A 19,060-nucleotide genomic window follows, 5' to 3' on the forward strand; every position below is an offset into this window, starting at 1 on the left:
CTAGTCCTGAGATGGAAAAAGAAGGAGAAATCTTAGCGGACTCCTAAATTGTTAGAAAGGTAGTATAAATAGAATTGTTGCTCTAAGGTAATAGACTGCATGCTCGGGACTGAAGTAATGCGAAAGCGGTCCTAGCCCGTGGAAAACATGTGTGAAAGAGAGGTTTTTAGCGTGAAAGAATCCCAAGTGATCAGGCGATACCACCACGCCTGGTGAAGAAACAAACCAAAAACAGAATCAACAGAAATAATAATAATAAACATATATATTTGGATTATATATGTACGAGAGTATATTATAATTAGATAGCATTTTAAAATAATATTTCAACATTTTAATTTGCTTTTTATACGTTTAATTTCATTGTTCTCTTAGCATGAAGTCAGTTATGAAAGCTACTTTTGTAGAGAGGACTGATTTCTTACGTTTCCTATACTTTTTTAAAATTGTTTATCATTGCTTTCAAAAACGTGCATAAATAAGGATTACGTGAAAATAATATTGGGAATTTTTATTTTTTCATTTTAGTAGACATTAATTAGATTTTTCCAGTTTTAATAAACTGGAAACTATAGTGTAAACTGGAACTATATAGTGTATATATATATATATATATATAGTGTATATATAAATCTACATCATCCACTGACCCCAAAAATCAAAACAAAAGTGGTGGTAATATTCATAAGTACGTATATGTAGTATTTGAATCTTAATAACTTTTGACTCGATAAACCGATTTTGATGAAATTTGGTACAGAAACTCGTGATTACGGGGCAATTTGTTGGTAAAGATTTTTGGTTAATATCGTATGGGGTCGAGTAGATCGTTTCTTTCTGGTCAATTTTCTCAAAATTTTGTAAATATAAGCCCACTTTATATTAAGCTCAGTACATGCATACATGCTTATCTTACCATTTAAAAAAATAATTTGTCCTAAAATTCTCCTCTGCTCCAAAATCGAAAAATCTCTCTTTTTTATATTTTTTAACCGATATATGTTTTCCTAGGCGTAGTACTGGTGTATGTAAAAAATTAAAAAAAAAAAAATTATGGGAGCAATACTGGGGGTCGGGATTCAACAAGTTTTTAAAAATTCCAAAAATTGATATTTAAAATGTAATTTATATTACATTAATTTAAATGTAATTATACTGCAATAAAATTTCATTATATTCCACCTTTATCTCCAACAAAGAAATCTTAGATAATTTTTTATCGGTTGTACATTTTTCAGTGGAATTTTTTTTTTAGTTTCTTTCATTTAATATAGTAAACGTAGACAAAGAAAAACATTTTCTTGGGAGATGATTTTGCTGGTGGCAAGGAAGGAAAAAAAAAATTAAATTTTTAAATTACTTAATATTTTTTTCATGTATCATTATTTTTTCACTGTAGAATAATAAATAACCTATGATAGGAAATTGGTATTTTTGTCAGTTTTTTTTGTTATATATAGATATATAGTAAAAATAAATATATTTAATGTATTTTCATTTATTAAAGGAAAATATACAAAGTACCCGTATTGCGTCCCATAAGTTTCCATACATAGAAAATAAATATTTTTTTATGAAAACCATTTTTATTTATATAATATGCTCTAAATAACTACCATTGTTTAAAAACAAATTTTGGTGCATGTCCTCCACTGTTGAATAACAGGTATGCACAACTAAGTATGCTGCAGGTATATGCTTGCAGTAACAAAAATAAATAAAAATGGTTTTCATAGCAAAATGTTTATTTTTCCTATGAATGGAAGGAAACTTATGGGACACTTTGTAGTCATACTAATTTATAATTCTGAAAAAAAACAAACAAAACAAAACTGATACGTATAAATAATATAAAGCTGCTTTCAAAAGTAGAGCTTCTATTCTTGCTTCTAACATAGCAAGAATATATTAAAACATATTATATAATTGTGAATATAAAAAAAATTCATTATTTATTAATATAATTGTATACGTACAAAAAAAGAATTAAAAATAAAATAACAAATAAAAGAGCCTCATGTATTCTGAAGAAAACGAAAATAGAAGAATATACACCTTAAATAATATACTGAATTATAGTCAAAGTCAGGCGCTATATGTAGATTGCTCTTAAAAGTCATACTAATACATCTACCCTTAATAAAAACGGAAACACAGTAATTTAATTACCCCTTTCTCAACAACATATCCGTACTCAGCAAACAAATATTAGTTCCTTTTGATTGTGGGTTACATACGGATGTGAAAAATAAAAATAAAATAATTATTTCTTTTTAAATACAAATAACAATAAATTAAAAAAAAATCCCTTCATGTTATTAACATTAAATTGCAAATTCAATGGTTCTGTTGAATACAAAAAAGGCTCACTTAAATAAATTTTCAACAAAGGGATTATAAACAAAGTAAAAATATGAGCACAAAATCAAATGAATTTTATAATTATAATATTTTAATAATTATTTCACAACACAACATAGATTGTATATATATATATACCGGGTGTTTGCAACGTAACTTATATCACCCTCTAACGTTTTTATAATTAAGTTATCTTGATGCGGTTTGCAGGATTCTTCCTTGTACCGAAGGGCTACTTCAATGAACGTATATTTCACTCCTTATGAATTTTGGTTGGCGGGAGGGTAAGGCATAACTAAAACATTTCAAAGGGGAGTAATGGTCACTTGATATATCATTTTAAAGAGCTCGATGAAACAAGAATAATGATAAATAAAAATTAAATTCTGATCACCCATTCCAAAGTGGCGGCCAACAATGTGTTTGTTTCAGATTGCTAAAACTATATTTGTATGCTTCCCTTCAATTTTTTTGTTATTTGAGATATCCAATTCTCTCTTTGAAATCTTCTCCGATAAGACAGACTAACTCACTAAGCTCCAATTTAGAGTATTCGGCATTAAGGGATTGGCGAGAGCAGAGGCGGCTCAAAAATATTAAATAGGACATATGGTCAAGTGATACTTGTTTTAAAAGTCTTAGCGAGACAAGCAAAACGGTATCACAAATATTTAAACAAAATTACTATTTAAACAAAAATGGCGCGACCAAAATCGCGTTATTTAAAAATTGAAAAAAAAATTAAAATGTTTCAAATACTCTCTCTGTGTGTGTGTGTGTGTGTGTGTGTGTGTGTGTGTGTGGTGAAAATTTAATGTTTTGATTTATGCTTTTAATCTTTTTTTTAATACAAAATCTTTCTAAAAAGGTATAGAATTATATGAAAGAACTTAACAGAACGAATAACAAAAAAATAATTAACTGATAAAAATTACTTTTAATAAAACAAAACACTGTAATATTAAGAATAAAATATGTAATTTTAACTTAAGCAAGAAAAATTAAAAACTGTAATCCCCATTTTCTAACTAAATTCTATGAGTATAAACATGAAAGAAAAAATAGAGCTAAATTCCTAATTTACTTTACAGAAAAGTCTCTCTCTCTATTCCTTTGTCTTTCTCTTTCTATACTGATATATATGTGTACAATATATATATATATATATATATATATATATATATATATATATATATGTATACGAGGTACGAGGCCTGTAAATAAAGTAATGAGACAGGTTCAGAAAAACTTTTTATTTACAATTCAATTATATATGGACTCTATCACCTTCGAAATAGTTCCCTTGGGAAGACACACCACACTTCAAACTGTTTTCCCACTCTTCATAACAGTGTTGGAACTCAAAAACCGGAATATCCTTCAGATGGTCGGTTACATATTTTTTTAAATATTTTCTACAGTTCCAAAATGGTGTCCTATGAGTGTTTTTTTAAAGTCGGGAGCAGGAAAAAATCGCAGGACACAAGTCAGGCGAATAAGGTGGTTGAGGAACGACAGAAATGTTTTTCTTTGTAAGAAACTCGTTAACTGAGAGTACAGTGTGACAACGTGCATTGTCATGAAGCAGCATCCAGTTGTCTTTTTGGCTGGTCTCATGGGGGAAACTCTTTTCCGCAGTCGTTCAAGAAACGCGGTAAACATATGGATTTACAGTCCCTTCTGTAGACAAAATCTGCTTTTGACAATGCCATTACTATCGAAGAAACAAATTAGCATGATTTTGATTTCTGATTTGCTCGTTTTTGCTTTTTTAGAACGTGGTGTGTTTGAAGTGTGCCATTTCTTGCTGTGGCGTTTTGTTTCTGGGTCGTACTCAAATATAAAAGATTCATAACCAGTAATAACATTTTTTAGAAAATCAGGATCAGTTTCAATTCGCCCTAGAAGATTGCGGCACACTTCCACCCTGCTGTTTTTCTGTTCAACAGTGAGATTTTTTGGAACCAATTTTGCACAAACTTTTTTCATATCCAATTCATTTGTCAAAATTTGATGGTCTGTGGTACGGTTCAAATTCAATTGTTCTGCAATGATTCTGACAGTTAATCGCCGGTCGTACCGTTTCAAGTCTCCGATTCGCTCAAAATTGTCGTCATCTTGACGTTAACGGTCTTCCAGAGCGTGGATCATCCGCACCTGATCCCCGGCCATCTGAAAATGCTTTAAACCACCTAAAAACTTGAGCTCGTGACAGAGTGTCATCTCTTAACGCCCTTTTCAATTCTGAAAAAGTTTTAGTAGCATTCTCACCGATTTTAACACAAAGCATTGTTGCTCATAATTAGTATTACTCATTTTTGTAACGCACAACAAAAACTCGTTTCACGAAAAGTTTGTTTACGTCTCACGTACCAAGAATACACACAACGTGGCAAGAATAAAAATAATAATATCTAATATAAATCAGCTGTTCATGTAACCATATGTTTACTAGTAACTTTTCAGTGTTGCCCTTTTGGCAGTTAAATAAAACTAGTCTCCTTACTTTATTTACAGACCTCGTATGTATTTATTTATTTGTTTCATACAATGATCAAGCAAAAATAGAATTTATTATTGTAAGTGAAAAATTTTCAACAGATATTAGGAAGATAACCGGAAAAAAAATTGTCTTATACCTTCTATAAATTTCATGAAAAACATGTACACTAAATTTCAAGTTTCTACTTGTAACCTTTTCTGAGATATATTGATCGCTGGGGAAAAGTTTTATTCCCATTTCAACACACCTTAGAGGGCGAGTTTCTAAAAATCCAATCTTAAAGGGTGTCTACGATACAAAACAAAGCTCTTGACAAGTCTCAAATCTCTATCCATAGGGAATTTATAGATATAATAATGAGTGAACGTATTATACGTATATATATATATATTTTTTTTTTGAATCAATTCTCTTTCAGTTTTTAATTTATATATATAAAACTTTATTTAAAAAAATGAATAACCATTTATTATTATTAATAGAAAAGTTTAAAAAATCACTATAAGGAATTTATGGGATAATCAAATTGCCTGATGTAATTTTTAAGAGGGAAATCGGTTATTTATTTATTCCTTCAGCAAGTTACAGGCTGATGTCCAATTACAGCTATCCTATGTTTTTTATCCTATGCTTTTGATAAGAAGTGGATTTTGACGCTTGTGAAAAATTCTTTTCCTTTTCCAAGATTCAAACCCACAATCTTACCGGTAAAAGACAGACTGGCTATTACTCTGCTAATACCGAGGGTGGATTTTGATGTATAACAGATAGTTCTACTTTAATTTAATATAACCTCTTTTTAATTAATATAACCCTTTTTTTTAGACAAATTTTATGTAATGACTGAAAACATTTTAATAAAGTTCATGTATATAACATGAATCACAGTGCTTCGTTTATTCCTGGAATAAAACTTAAAAAATTTGTGGTCCCCAGTTTATTAGAGAAAATACGAGCGAAGTTTATTTTGAAGACCAAATAAACCTTTGTTATACTAATAAAAATTAATAATTTCTTTTTCACACTTTAACAGAAATGGTCAGTTTTTTCATAATAATAACGTCGGTATTCCATAATAAAAACTACCGTAAGAAAAGGTAGGTAATTAATTACGTAACTATTCTTCTTATTGTTCCTAATATTCTTGCTCATAGTCCAATATAGGATTCCGATGTCTTTATGATTTGTTGAGAATATTCATTTATTCATAATTTAATGGGATTGCTGATTTAGGTGATAGATTGTAAATTTATTAAAGGTTAATAAACTCTAATTATTAATTTTTTCATTATTAATTTCGATTTTTAAATAAAACATAAAATCTATTATACTACATAATAAAAGGGAAAAAGACGACTTAAGTTCATTCATATAAAGATATGCGTGATAACTTAGATTTTCTTTACGAGCCGGAATATAATAATAATTTTTCATAAATTATAATCGGGAAAATCAGTAAGATACGGGGATATTTTTGATTTAAAAAGGGAAATTTTCTGATAAAGGATTTGGGTGGGCTCCAGTACGGTCGGGTAAGGTGTCGTGTGTGCGTCTGATGCTGGTTACCATGACAACGTCTGATTGGGATTAAGGTAAAAAAATTTAAAAAAATAAACAAAAAAAAATAATATGATAAATAAATGCTTTCAAATACACAATTTCCGAAAAAGATATTAAAAATTAAGTTAAATAAATCCATCAGTTAGATCCAAAACTTTTTTACACACGTGTCTTTGTTGATTATGTTTAGTTTGTTTAATAATTACTTAAAAAAACATTTGTAACTTGTTTTTCAACAAATAAAAAATGATAAAACTGTGCAAATGACATGTTAAAGATTTAATTTGATATATGAAAATCAGTAGGAGTTTAAAACACACACATATGTATCAGAAGGAGATGTAAATAAGAGTTTAATAAATTTAGTAAAGCGGAAAGTTAAAACCTTTTTATTTTACTAGTATAGCATTTTCCCGTGTTTTGAAATAGTATAAAACTATTTTTTAATCCGTTTTTATACAGTTAAAGCATTTTTACGTTATTAAATACGATTACAGAGAAGAGAATATTACATTATGTAGAGGCTAAATATCAAGTAATACTTCAAAGATAGAAGTTATCAGCTAATGAAACTTTTTTCTACCATAATTACGTTTCTCGTAACACAAACGTTTCTCAAAGTACTCTAATTGATCTCGATCAGGTAAATATTATCTATTAAACAATACTTTTATGTGTAATAAAATTATATTGTATAACTTTAATTTAGTTTTATAATCGAAAAATTTTAGAATAATATATCTAAAACATGGATTATATTTTTATTTTAGTTAATTTTTGATGAATAACATTCCCTCAAATAAGTACTTTGAAAGGTTATGATTAACAACTAATTCTAATGAAAAGTTTTCTTAAGTAATAATTTCAAATCAACATTTTTTGCGATAAACTTTATAATAAAAATTTGAATAAAAAAATAATCAGTAAGTTTTACCGACGTTCCTCCACCAAATACTTTTTTCTGTTATCACAAGGAGAATTTTATTGATTTCGTCGAAAAAAAATCCTATGAAAATTATTAATTAAATGTCATTTTCATTTATTTTGATCTAAATATTTATTCTAAAATTCAAAATGTGTAAGATAAAAAAATTGTTTTACTACAAAGATTGGGAATGCCGTTTAACAATTTGAGAACAAATCTCCAGGAAGTTTATATACAAATTTTATTGGTTTTAATTAATATTCTATTATTTTTAATTTAGCATAATTCATACTTAGAAGAAACGTGCACAAAAAAGATTAATTATCAGAAAGTATAACTCTATAAACATTTTAAGTTAAACTATTTGTTCTACTTAACTTTATGTTAATCATCCATCAGTTTTACTATATTTGCATAGTGTGCGAAAAATGTAATTCAAACAGGATTATTAGAAAAAAAATTATTTTATTTTATTTATTATTGAAAAGATAATTATATAATGAAAAGAGGGTATTATTGGATATATAAATACAAAAATTCAGTTTTAAACGTTTACACAGATTGGTTCTTTGGTGGATAGATGAATGCATTCACTGCTGCACTATTGCAACAGCGCAACAGTGAAAAAACTCATTCATTCCGTCAATTACCTCTTTCAAGAAAAGCTTTTGTTTTTTTAAGGATGTCAGTAAAGCTATTATTAATAACATATATATATATATATATATATATATATATATATATATAATTCGTAATATTTTCTTTTTCAAGCGCATTTAATAACTTAAAAATACTTTAATTCTATAAAAAAATAAAAAATAAAAATAATAGTTTATTACTGTTTCAATACACAGAAAAATACCAAATTATTAATAAAATAATTTTTTTTAAAACTTTCTGCTTTCTACTGATACGTGAATATGTGTGTATTATAAACTCTTACTAATTTTCATAAGAAAATTAAAAGATTGTTAATAAAGAACGTACGTTAAAAAATATTGCTTTAACCTTAACGTAAAAATGTAAATTAATTACATGAATCTAAAATAATCAACAGTGAAATTCAACGTTACTTAAAGTTTTGAAGTTTATAGAGGCTGAATTAGAAAATGACTCACACCGAACAGTTTAATTCAGATTCTTAGTATGTTATCTGAATGTAAAACAGACTGAAATAACTTACAAGTTCTACGACTACAGGCATATTTATATTTTTAAATTAAATCTGTTTAATAAACTGAATCTAAGATTTAAATTTAACAAAAATTCAATTTTATGAGCCGTATAGTTTATATAAATTTAAAGTTCATTCGTTAAAATCTAAATCCTGAAAAACTATCGGTATGATTTTGATAAAGTTTCATTTTGTTTATTGTTATGCAGTACTTTATTGTCATTTGCCTATAATTATATACAAACCAAAAAAATTATTCAAAAATCAAAATTGTTCGAGTGATATGGAATAACAAAACTTTTCATAAAGTAATATAGAAGGCATTAAATAACTTCTTTTTTTTCAGTTTTAAAAACTAAAACAATTTGAACTTATTGCGTGATACATCAAATAATAGTGTTTAAATACAAGTTTTCAGAAATTAATTTATTTAAGTATAGGGGTTTATAACAAATTCAGCATGAAATACAGATATAAAAATTTAAAAAAATACCTAATTTAGTCGATGTAATCATGAGAATATTTATAAAAATAGTTAAGATGAATTGCAAAATTTAACCTATCAAATATATAAGTATTAATAAAGAATATTTTCTGCGTCAATTTATTCAAACATTATCTACATTTACGTTTAATAAGCACAAATATTATGTGATGAAATAATTTTATTACGCCTTTTAATTGTAATTATTTTATATTTTTTTGTGATATCTTTTTATTAATAGTCTCATCAACAATTAAAGTCATTAGCTACTGCAGTATAAATGTAAATATACTAGTAAACGTAAAGTCTTTAACAGACTCAGACCGAAATTCCTGAGAAGTGTACTTAATTGAACCCCAACCACCAAAGAATACCGATATCCACAATCTAGTTTTCAAATCAGAATAAAAGCAACTACCCTTACTCGGATTTGAACCTAAGAACTCTCAACTTCGAGATTAGCTGATTTTATTGAAGATTATTGTTTATAATTTTTTTTAATATCCTTAATATTTAATTTATTGTTTTTTGTATTTATTATTTTTAATTATTAATACTGATAATTATTTCTATTTTTTTATTTTATAATTAAGTGTTTACTTTTGATGCTACTCTAATCAAGGTTTTACGAAAATTTCTCTTAATCCCACGCAGGCAATTCCTTATTTTTAAACGTTTTATTTTTTGGTTTTTCTAGGCAGAAAAGGCTTTCGCGTTATCATCGTTATTTTTATTCGTGGAAGTAGTCCACCTATCTACTCCTGACTGAATCTATGTATTGTATTCGGATGTACTGTTCAGAATAAATAATTTATATATTCATTCAACTTCTAGAAATCAAACAATTAAAAAGTTAATAAAAGGTGTTACAAGTAACTAAAAACAACAATTTGAAAATTTTTTACATAATTAAGAATAATAACAGGAAGTTGGGAAAAAACAGATTTCTCTTAAAAAAATTAGATTTTAATTAACGTAAATATATTTCAAAAACAACAGTCTGAAATAATTTCGACCAAAATAACAAACGCGCGTGAACACACATAATCTATTTTAAATCCAAAACCGGAAAAAATGCATAAACCTAAGATGCATAAACATGAATTTGTAATTGAAAGTAATTTGTTATTGTTTATCACAACGAAAATTCGGCTCTATATTCAATTATAACACCAACCTTAACCTGTTTGTAGTTGTTTTTTAATGAAAAGATGAATTTTTTAGTATGTGAAAAAATACCAAGCCTGGCTAGGATTCGAATATAGAAACTTCTGGAGTAAAGACGAGATACTGAACATTTTTTGAAATTTCTTGAATTTAGTTTCAAATTCATCGTCACAGTCCTGTGCGGTTTTAGAAAATAAAAGTCAATATTTTATCTCTTTTATTTTATAAGTTGAATTTATTTTACAAATAATCAATACATTGAGTTTTCTTTTGTTGATTGTTTACAAACACAATTTTCTTTATAATTTTAACTTCTGCTGGGAATATTTACAATTATTTTGAAATAAATTTTGTTTGCAATTTAAACTGCATCATCACATTAGTAGCTGCCATTTTAGAGATATTAATTAGGAAGTCTTTATACAGAGGAAAGAATGAGTTTTTAAATCAATAAATTTAAAATAAATAACTCTCTTTACTATATAAACTTCACACACAGACACACGCGCGCGTGTACGCGAGTAGAGTACATAATGTAGTCAAGCGGGAGTTTTAGATCGCTTGAGTAATTTTTTTTTAATAGCCAGAGTTAAAATAAATCACATTTCTGGTTTACTGACGTTTTTAAAACAAAAATGCTTAATCATAAAGTCGTGGATAATTACTAAGAATAATTAAATATATTAAAAAAATTTCCCTTATTTTTCTTTATCTTTTTTTTAAACCTTAATGCGAAAAATATTGACGCATTTCTTTACATATTTTCAAACATTAAATTTTTTTGTCAGAATTATTACTCTATGAAGTCTGCAAAGTATTAATATTAAAAATACTAAATACAATTATTCATTTCAATATTATTAAGCATGATAAATAGGACAAAAGACGTCGCATCTTTTAGAAATTCTAGAAGGGGCAATTTTAATTGTATGTCGTTTATACATGGGTTTGTATAAAAATGTTCCTGTCAACGGTTCGGACTTCGATTTCTGGTGATTGAAACTTAAAAAAAAAATATTCCATTATAATAACAATATAATAACTGTCTTTTAAATTAATTTTTTTTTGTTGAAAACTACTTCCTGTTTGTATTTTTTTTGTCGTGCAGATTCGTTTTTAATTCTTTTTACAAAGTATTGTTTGTTTATTTTTTTATTGTCTTTATGTTCAAGTTTGGTTCTAAAAAGGATGTTGTTTTTTTATTTATTTTTTATCGTAGGTGAATAATTCATCACGCGATTTTGTTGCTTTTATGAAGAAATATAAGGAAAGATGATGTAATTATAAAAAATGTTAAGCCTGTAACGTATCATATAACTAATGACGTATTATAACTAAACTTCAACGTTTAATCTAACTTTTCATTATAAAAATAGGTTTTATTTTTTTGTTCCAAAAATCTTTTGAGTTCTTTGTCTCAAATGAAAAACCAAGCAGTCATTTTATTGGCTGAATCGTTTATATTTTAATTCAAAATAAATTTGAATTTATATAAATCAATTTTTTGTATTTTAAAGTTTATTGATTAGTTGACTAATTTGATGCTGTTTTTTCTGGTTTAATCTTTTAACAATAAAAAATTTATTTTAGTTTAAATCATTAGTTTTACAACATATGATCCGAATATTTATATACATGTACAGCTTTCCCTTTGGAAATCCTTATAGTAGCAAATTAAATAAAATCATATTTTTATGTTGTGTTAATTTGTGGTCCGACAATTCCTTTTCTCCTCTGATATTCTTTTAAAGAATTCTCGTTTTGAATTTTATCAATCTTCTAACTTTCATCATAATTCTGTATTTTATCGAGTCAGTTAATTTTCATTACCTTCCAATAACACCACATTTCAAAGGCTTCTATTCTTTTCCTTTTTGCTTTTCCTGTATTACCTATTTATTTTAATTCTGTATTTTATACTAACAGATTTTTGTTTTACTTTGTGAACACTCTCTTTTTGCTTATACCATTTGCTTTTGATGTCAACAATATTTCATATATCCTTTGTAATTTTGCTGTGTAAATAACAAAATTCTATGACTTGTAACACGTTATGTTTCTCGATTGTAATATTTAATTTCCCATTCCAATTTTTTGTCATATGCCAGTAACTTTGTTTTATTCATACTCATTTTTAAACTAAATTTCTCTCCGAACAATAAATTCAATAAGTTAGCGTTATTATTAACTATATATAATTTTTACGTTTTAAGATTATATTCAGGCCTTCTGTACTTTTAATCGGATGAATTTTGTACGTTACTTTTCATTTATCTTTTTTTACATTTTTTTCTGTAACAACTCTTATATTACTTAATATTCTATTTGTTTATGAATATATTATTATACTGTAAATGTTTATTATAAAACCATAATTACTATGATTATTTCATTTTTAACCGATTTCAATAAAGGGTAGTTCTCAATTTTACCTGTACCTATTTTTTTATTTATTTATGCGGGTATAACTTTTCAATTTCGTTGAACATTATTTTTTAACATCGCAGGATAATTCCACACTGTGGTCCCACACCCCTACCGAGTGCTACTGAACCATTAAAAAAAGGTATTGGGTGAATAACTCCGATTTAGTCAGTTATAATTATTTAGATGACTTTGTCGTATATGATAAATAAGATACAATATTCAAAAAATATAAAATTTTTTAAAATAAATAATAATTTAACTTAGATATAATTATATTATGACATATATATTATTTTAAAATTAAATGAAATGACAAAGATTAAATATATAAAATTGAGATGTATTTTTAATTTCTCCGTATACGAAATGTTCCAAAATTATTTCTCTAATTAAAATAATGTAAATATTCGTAAAAACGTATGTTCAGAAACGACTTATTTTCAAGAGAGGACAATTTTTCTCTGATTTATGGCTCCAGTGATTCAATGAGACTGTATTGAAATTTTGAAGAAACAAATTATGGAGCGAAAGTGGTGGTTTGGTAAGGTTTTTTTTGTTAAGAAAGTAGTATGGAGTAGTCATTGATACATAATCACTGCGATTATTTGTATCTTTTCTTTGATTCTTAAAATCCTTTTTGACCGAGCCTGCTTTGCTTTAAGAGAACGTTCTTCACTCTTACGAGGAGTCTCTTTTGTAGGCCTTTCCATATTTCCGCTTTGACAAAGTTACAAAACTAAAAAGAATAAAATAAAAAAATGTTGAAAACATTGAACCGACTGCAAATAGAAAATATTAGATGGGAAAGGAAAAGATGAATGATTTTTTCACTATGACCTCAATGCAATCTTAGAATATTATACAACATTAACTGAAAAGCAATGTATATTATTTCTCATGTTAATTTCTACTATTGAATACACCTGTGTATCATAATTAGTTGCCTTGAATATTTTCAGTTAATGCTTGACTATCATAAATTTCGTAATTCTTATCTTGTGCACTTTTAGTTTATTTATAATTTGACACCTACTTTAAAAAATAAGAAAACTGTATTGACGGCGTAATGGAAAATATTTTTTTCTTTTTCAGTGCGATGAATTATTTTAATTAAAAAAAAATATTTTAGTTTTTTGAAGGCGATGCAATTTTTATTTTATTTTATAATTATTTTCTTTTGGTTTTGTGTATTGTTTATTTATTTACCACTACTATAATGTTTTATTTTTAAGTATTTTCATTATATTGTTTTATTTAGTAGTTTCAGGACGATAACATTGACTCGGGTTTTGTTGAATTAAAATTGTTTTTTTATTCTTTTTTTTTGTTTAACAAAAGAACCCTAGAAAATAATCACATTTTAACTTAACCTAATTTAATCAGTATCATGTTAATATTTTTCTTTGACCAACAGTTTCTTTTCAATAAACCGATTAAATATTTTTTCCATTTACGATAAATTTTAGATAAAATTTACAGAGAAACACTAATATTTACAATAAAAAAAGAGAAAAATATATTGACAAGGTCTTCTGCCCCTTTCTTGATGAAAGTTTCATTATTAGGTAGATATAATAGTAGAAAGTTGAGCTAGCAAGTCATAAATCATATCAATGAAAGGAGTAAATCTTTATATCGGATGAAAATGTCTATATAATAAAAAAGTCTTATCGATACGTAATACTCATAATTCATATATAGATTATGTCAAGAATGGGTTGATGTATAATTCCAATCCTTAAAAAAAGGAAATATGCCAGTATTTGCCTGAACGGGTCAAAAAAGTTATGAACGAAATTATAATAAAACAAACCAAAATAAACATATAACAAACCAAAATCTCGATCGAGTTTGTTAATGGACAAAATCGGACCATGGGGTTAAAATGAGGGGCTTTAAAAAAACAAAATATCGCTATAATTTTCTTATTAAGTAAAATATCGAATTCGTTTAAAGTTCCTACTATATTATGGATAAGGGCTTAAAACTTATTTAGGTAAATTTTTTTGATATCACCAACCATTGGCTCAGGGGGTGGAAAAATGGGGTTTCGAAGACAACAAAAATCACACCTCCCTTAATAGGCGCAGTATCGAATCGGTTTAAAGTGATCGTTAGTCCACTAAACATTACCTAAAACGTTTTTCTGAAACAATTTTTGACAAACCTTTACGAAAAGGGATGACCAAAATATTGCTGCAATTGTAAGAAGATGAGGTTTGTTGTAAGAATTTTTTTCACATGTAACCATTATCGTATTGAGTAAATTTGAAATTTTTCTTAACTTTAGGGTGGAAATATTTTTTATCCTCTACTTTTTTTTTAACCCTGCTTCCCGGAACCAGACCCCAATTAAGCATAAACACGGTTCCGGGAGGTGCCTTCACCTCTAGCCGCCAGGTGAGGGAAACGCCATGCCCGGCTAAGCTGTTCCCAACCTCCATCCGGAACTCGGTAACCGGAACCGGAACTCAGTCCTTTGTGCTTCGCCGAAGAGACGGCCCCGCCGGGACTCAGTCTTCTAGCTCAGGGGCTCGAGTGTCCCCGCACTTCATCACCACCGCCCACCCGTGCAAGCACGGGCGAACGGCAGCTCCGTACGAAGCTGTCCCTCACCCCCTTCGCTTTCTGATATTTCATTTGAAGTATTCCCGGCACAAAACCCGTCACTGTGTTGAAGTCCAGCGGACTGCATAACATCGTTCCACCGATGTTCCCTACCTCGAGATGTCCAGTTACAGCAGCACAGTCGCGACGTTCCTCGTCCCACCACGGGCACTAGAATATCACGTGCTCCGTAGTATCTAAGTCCTGACAGTAGGGGCAGAAGGGGTCTTCAGCTCTTTTTCGTCCGTACAGGGTTGAAGAAAAGACCCCATGGCCGCTCAGAAATTGTGTCAACCAGAATCCGTGTTCGCCAAACTTCCTCTCGGCTCACGGCTCAATGTGCGTAATCAGACGATGCGTTCACTTCTCTGTCGTGGACGCATCCAACGTAGCTTGCCAATCCTTGTAGACAGTTGCGTTGGTGTCGTCGTTACCCACACCCTGATAAACTTGCGCACGAGCCGCCATCAGCTGTTGAAGTGGTGGCATCCCAGTAACCATCAGCACCGCCTCAGTCAGGACCGAGGTGTATGCCGACGCCACCTTAAGAGACATATGACGCTGTACTCCCCAATGTTTTTCAGGCAGTATTATTTATTTTTAGAGCCAAGTTATAGGTTTTATCACAGTTATATTGTAAAAATACACGTGCATTGTGAAATCCATTTTTAATTCCTTTGATAACAGTGTGTTTAAATTTTAATCCTAACTTTGATTTTCATGGACTATTGTAATTATTATTTTTGATAAATTTTAAGCTTTAATTATAATATGTTTAGAAGATACATGTGGTTTAGCTGATTGTAGTATATCCGTTTAACTCTCTTAGAGGTGATTTTATATTCTAATCGTTTCTGAATACTAACAAAATAAATTTCCTGTAAAGTTCAATGTTTCGTCCCAACTGAGCCAAGATACGCTGGTTTTAAAAAATCGGCTTACATCCACTTTTATTTCCGTTTTAGGGAGTGAGGAAATAGTCTTTCTTTTCTCCTTCTTTCCCGAATAATAATATCCACTAATTAAAAATATTGTTTTAATAATCGAATTGATATTTAATAAAAGAATTATATTCCAAAATCCCTAATAGCTAAGTTAAAATTCTGTTATATTACCTTAATACTGGAGACATTCTTGCCTGGTTTCAAGGTTCAAATTTCGCTGGTCTGTTTTATTTTAACACTATATAGGTTATCAATTAAAATATATTATTCGTTTGCTTACTTTTTCTAAAGAACCAAATGTTTTTTATATAAAATCTTTTTCTAAAATTTTTTAAATTTATAAATTTTCTACAATTTTTTTCAATTTTTTCATTTATCTAAAGATTTTCATTTTCATTTTCTAATTAATCGAAAAACTGAAAAATATATTAAGCGAGTTATCGAGAGTTTTTTCATAAATAAATAATTTTAAAATAAATTTTAATAAAAAAATTATACATTTTATAAAACACATACAGTTTTCTGCCGGTTTCTGTAAAGCGAATTATTTTCCAAAATTTTATCTATATGTATATTACATTTTTATAAAAAATTTTGTTTTTAAATATTTAACTTCAAACTTTAGAAGGAAAATTTAGGTAAAAAATATTATAAAAAAAACTAAAGTAGATTCTTCTATTTGATCCAACTAAATTTTTTCGTCTGAAAACATTTATCAAAAGCTTTAGTATGAAAAGGAACGATGGTATGGTGGATGAGTGGATTACACTGCATTCAGAGCCTAAGGGAAACTTGGTACAACAGTTGAGTACACAAAATAGGCCTCGTCTCCCGGGTAATACTAAAAATATGTTTGAATAATCGAGAACATATCTAATAAAAAAAAAATTATTCCAAAATTCCCAGTAGCTAAGTTAAAATTCTGTTTTTTATCTGAAAGAAATTGTCACTGTTTAATTGAAATCTGTTTATTGATATTCATGAATTTGAGTATTTAGTTAAAAGGTTTAAGCTAGAAATCTATTATTCGGCTTAAAAATATAATTAAAATAGTGTACGAAAGATTTTTAACAAGTATAAAAAAATTATGTAGTTTTTCATAATTTCCAGACTACTACAGGCAAAATTAACCAAAAATAAACATTTTACCTTCTATTTTGAATGCTATGAAATTTAAAAATTCAAAAAAAAATATTTTTGCTGTTTCATTTTATTGGTAGTAATAATAGAGAAAATTTTCTTAACTGTAATTAGTGTATTAAATTAGAATATTATCAGGTATAAGTATTAAAAAAAATAACTATTATAAAATTACCTTCAAAATTAACAATTAAAACATAGATAAACCTAGATAATAACGAATCTAATTATAATATTTATCGCACAGCAGGATTTATAAAATAAAGTATGGACAGAAAAGCTATAAAGAATTATAAATATACATGAAAAAATAAAATAAAATACGGATTTAGGAACAACTACAAACAAATAAATATAATAAATAGAAATATTATTTCGCTGATTACGTTAGAGATAATAAATATTCATTCTGAAGTAAATAAATCATAAAAAAATTAAAATTCCTTTTTCTAGAGGAAAAAACACAACAAATATATAATTAATGATCAAGTTGGATTCGAACACATGATCGCTGGATTAGGGAAATAATATTTTTAATTTAATTATTCAAAATATATTTCAAACATACATTAAATTTATACAAAAAATTTATAGTACCAGTAACTACTACAGATTGCAGTAGCGGCAAAGTAATTTACTTTATAACAGTGAACGAGATTATAAACTTAACTCTCTACAGTCTTAATGTTTAAATTTTGTTTTGTATTTAATTTCTATACTAAATTCCGATGAAGCATAGCCTACTGTGCTGGTAACTATATATTTGCTCTAATTATTTGACTTCATTAACTAAATCTTTCATTCGGTGTTATTCTTTCCAGGTGAATTTTTATACTGTAAATAAATAATTTAAAAAAATAATTAATGTAACAAATCATGTTTAACCTTTATTCGGCTTATGGTAATAACAAATTAACATGCAATAATTTTGTTTGAAAACTTTAAGTAAAAAACTTGTTTTGTTTATTTACATTTTCCGCAATTCTCATTTTTTAAGTTTTCTAATTAAAAAAATCTGATGTGGACACTACATGACTCCCTTGTCTGCTTATAAATTATCTATACACATTTTTGTTTTTAAATGAAAAGTGCATAAAATTTTATTTGATTAATAATAACTTCTGAATTTTTTCATATTTTTTTTTAATTGCTTTTATTGAATTATTACTTTTTGTAAAACATTTTTTACAATCGGAGGTTAATAATTATTAATACATCAATATATTTAAATTAAAAAAAGTTAAAAAACTAAGATGAAGTCGGATTTGAACCGATGTGCTTTCTCCTTGAAAGATTTCAAATATTTCATTAATTAAAATTTTATTTGGCTATAACATTGGAACCAATGAAAATAAGTACCACTAAAGATATATCCTTGAATAGCTCATAATGAGGGGTTAATACTGCAGTTAAGAAAAAGTACAAAATCTAAGTTTTGGATTTTGGGCTTTTTTGGACAAGTTTAGTCCAGTCGATTGCAATCAAAAGAGGAGATGCACAACTAGATGTTACATCAGTCCTAAATCCAAAATTTCAACATCCTACAGCTAATCGTATTTGAGTTACGCTAGATACATACGTAAGTACAGATGTCACGCCGAAACTAGTCAAAATCGAGTCAGGGATGGTAAAAATGGATATTTCCGTTGAAATCTGAAGACCGAAATTTTTCGCGATCACAATACTTCCTTTACTTCGTACAAGGAAGTAAAAGATGGAAGTATTTAATTATTTACTCTATTTTTATTTCCTTGTATGATGTAAAAGA

At 27.6% G+C, this 19,060-nt stretch overlaps 1 protein-coding gene across 1 annotated transcript in view; it reads left to right on the forward strand.

Annotated features, from left to right (window-relative positions):
- Positions 1–6,394: 6,394 nt before the first annotated feature.
- Positions 6,395–19,060, forward strand: part of LOC142320938 (protein eva-1 homolog C-like) — a 718,303-nt gene continuing 705,637 nt past the window's right edge. The window contains exon 1 of the mRNA XM_075358924.1: positions 6,395–6,456. The gene's annotated coding sequence lies outside the window, so the exon portion shown is untranslated. The remainder of the gene's footprint in view (positions 6,457–19,060) is intronic.

This window comes from Lycorma delicatula, chromosome 3, assembly GCF_047948215.1.
Source record: "Lycorma delicatula isolate Av1 chromosome 3, ASM4794821v1, whole genome shotgun sequence".
Lineage (NCBI taxonomy): Eukaryota > Metazoa > Arthropoda > Insecta > Hemiptera > Fulgoridae > Lycorma > Lycorma delicatula.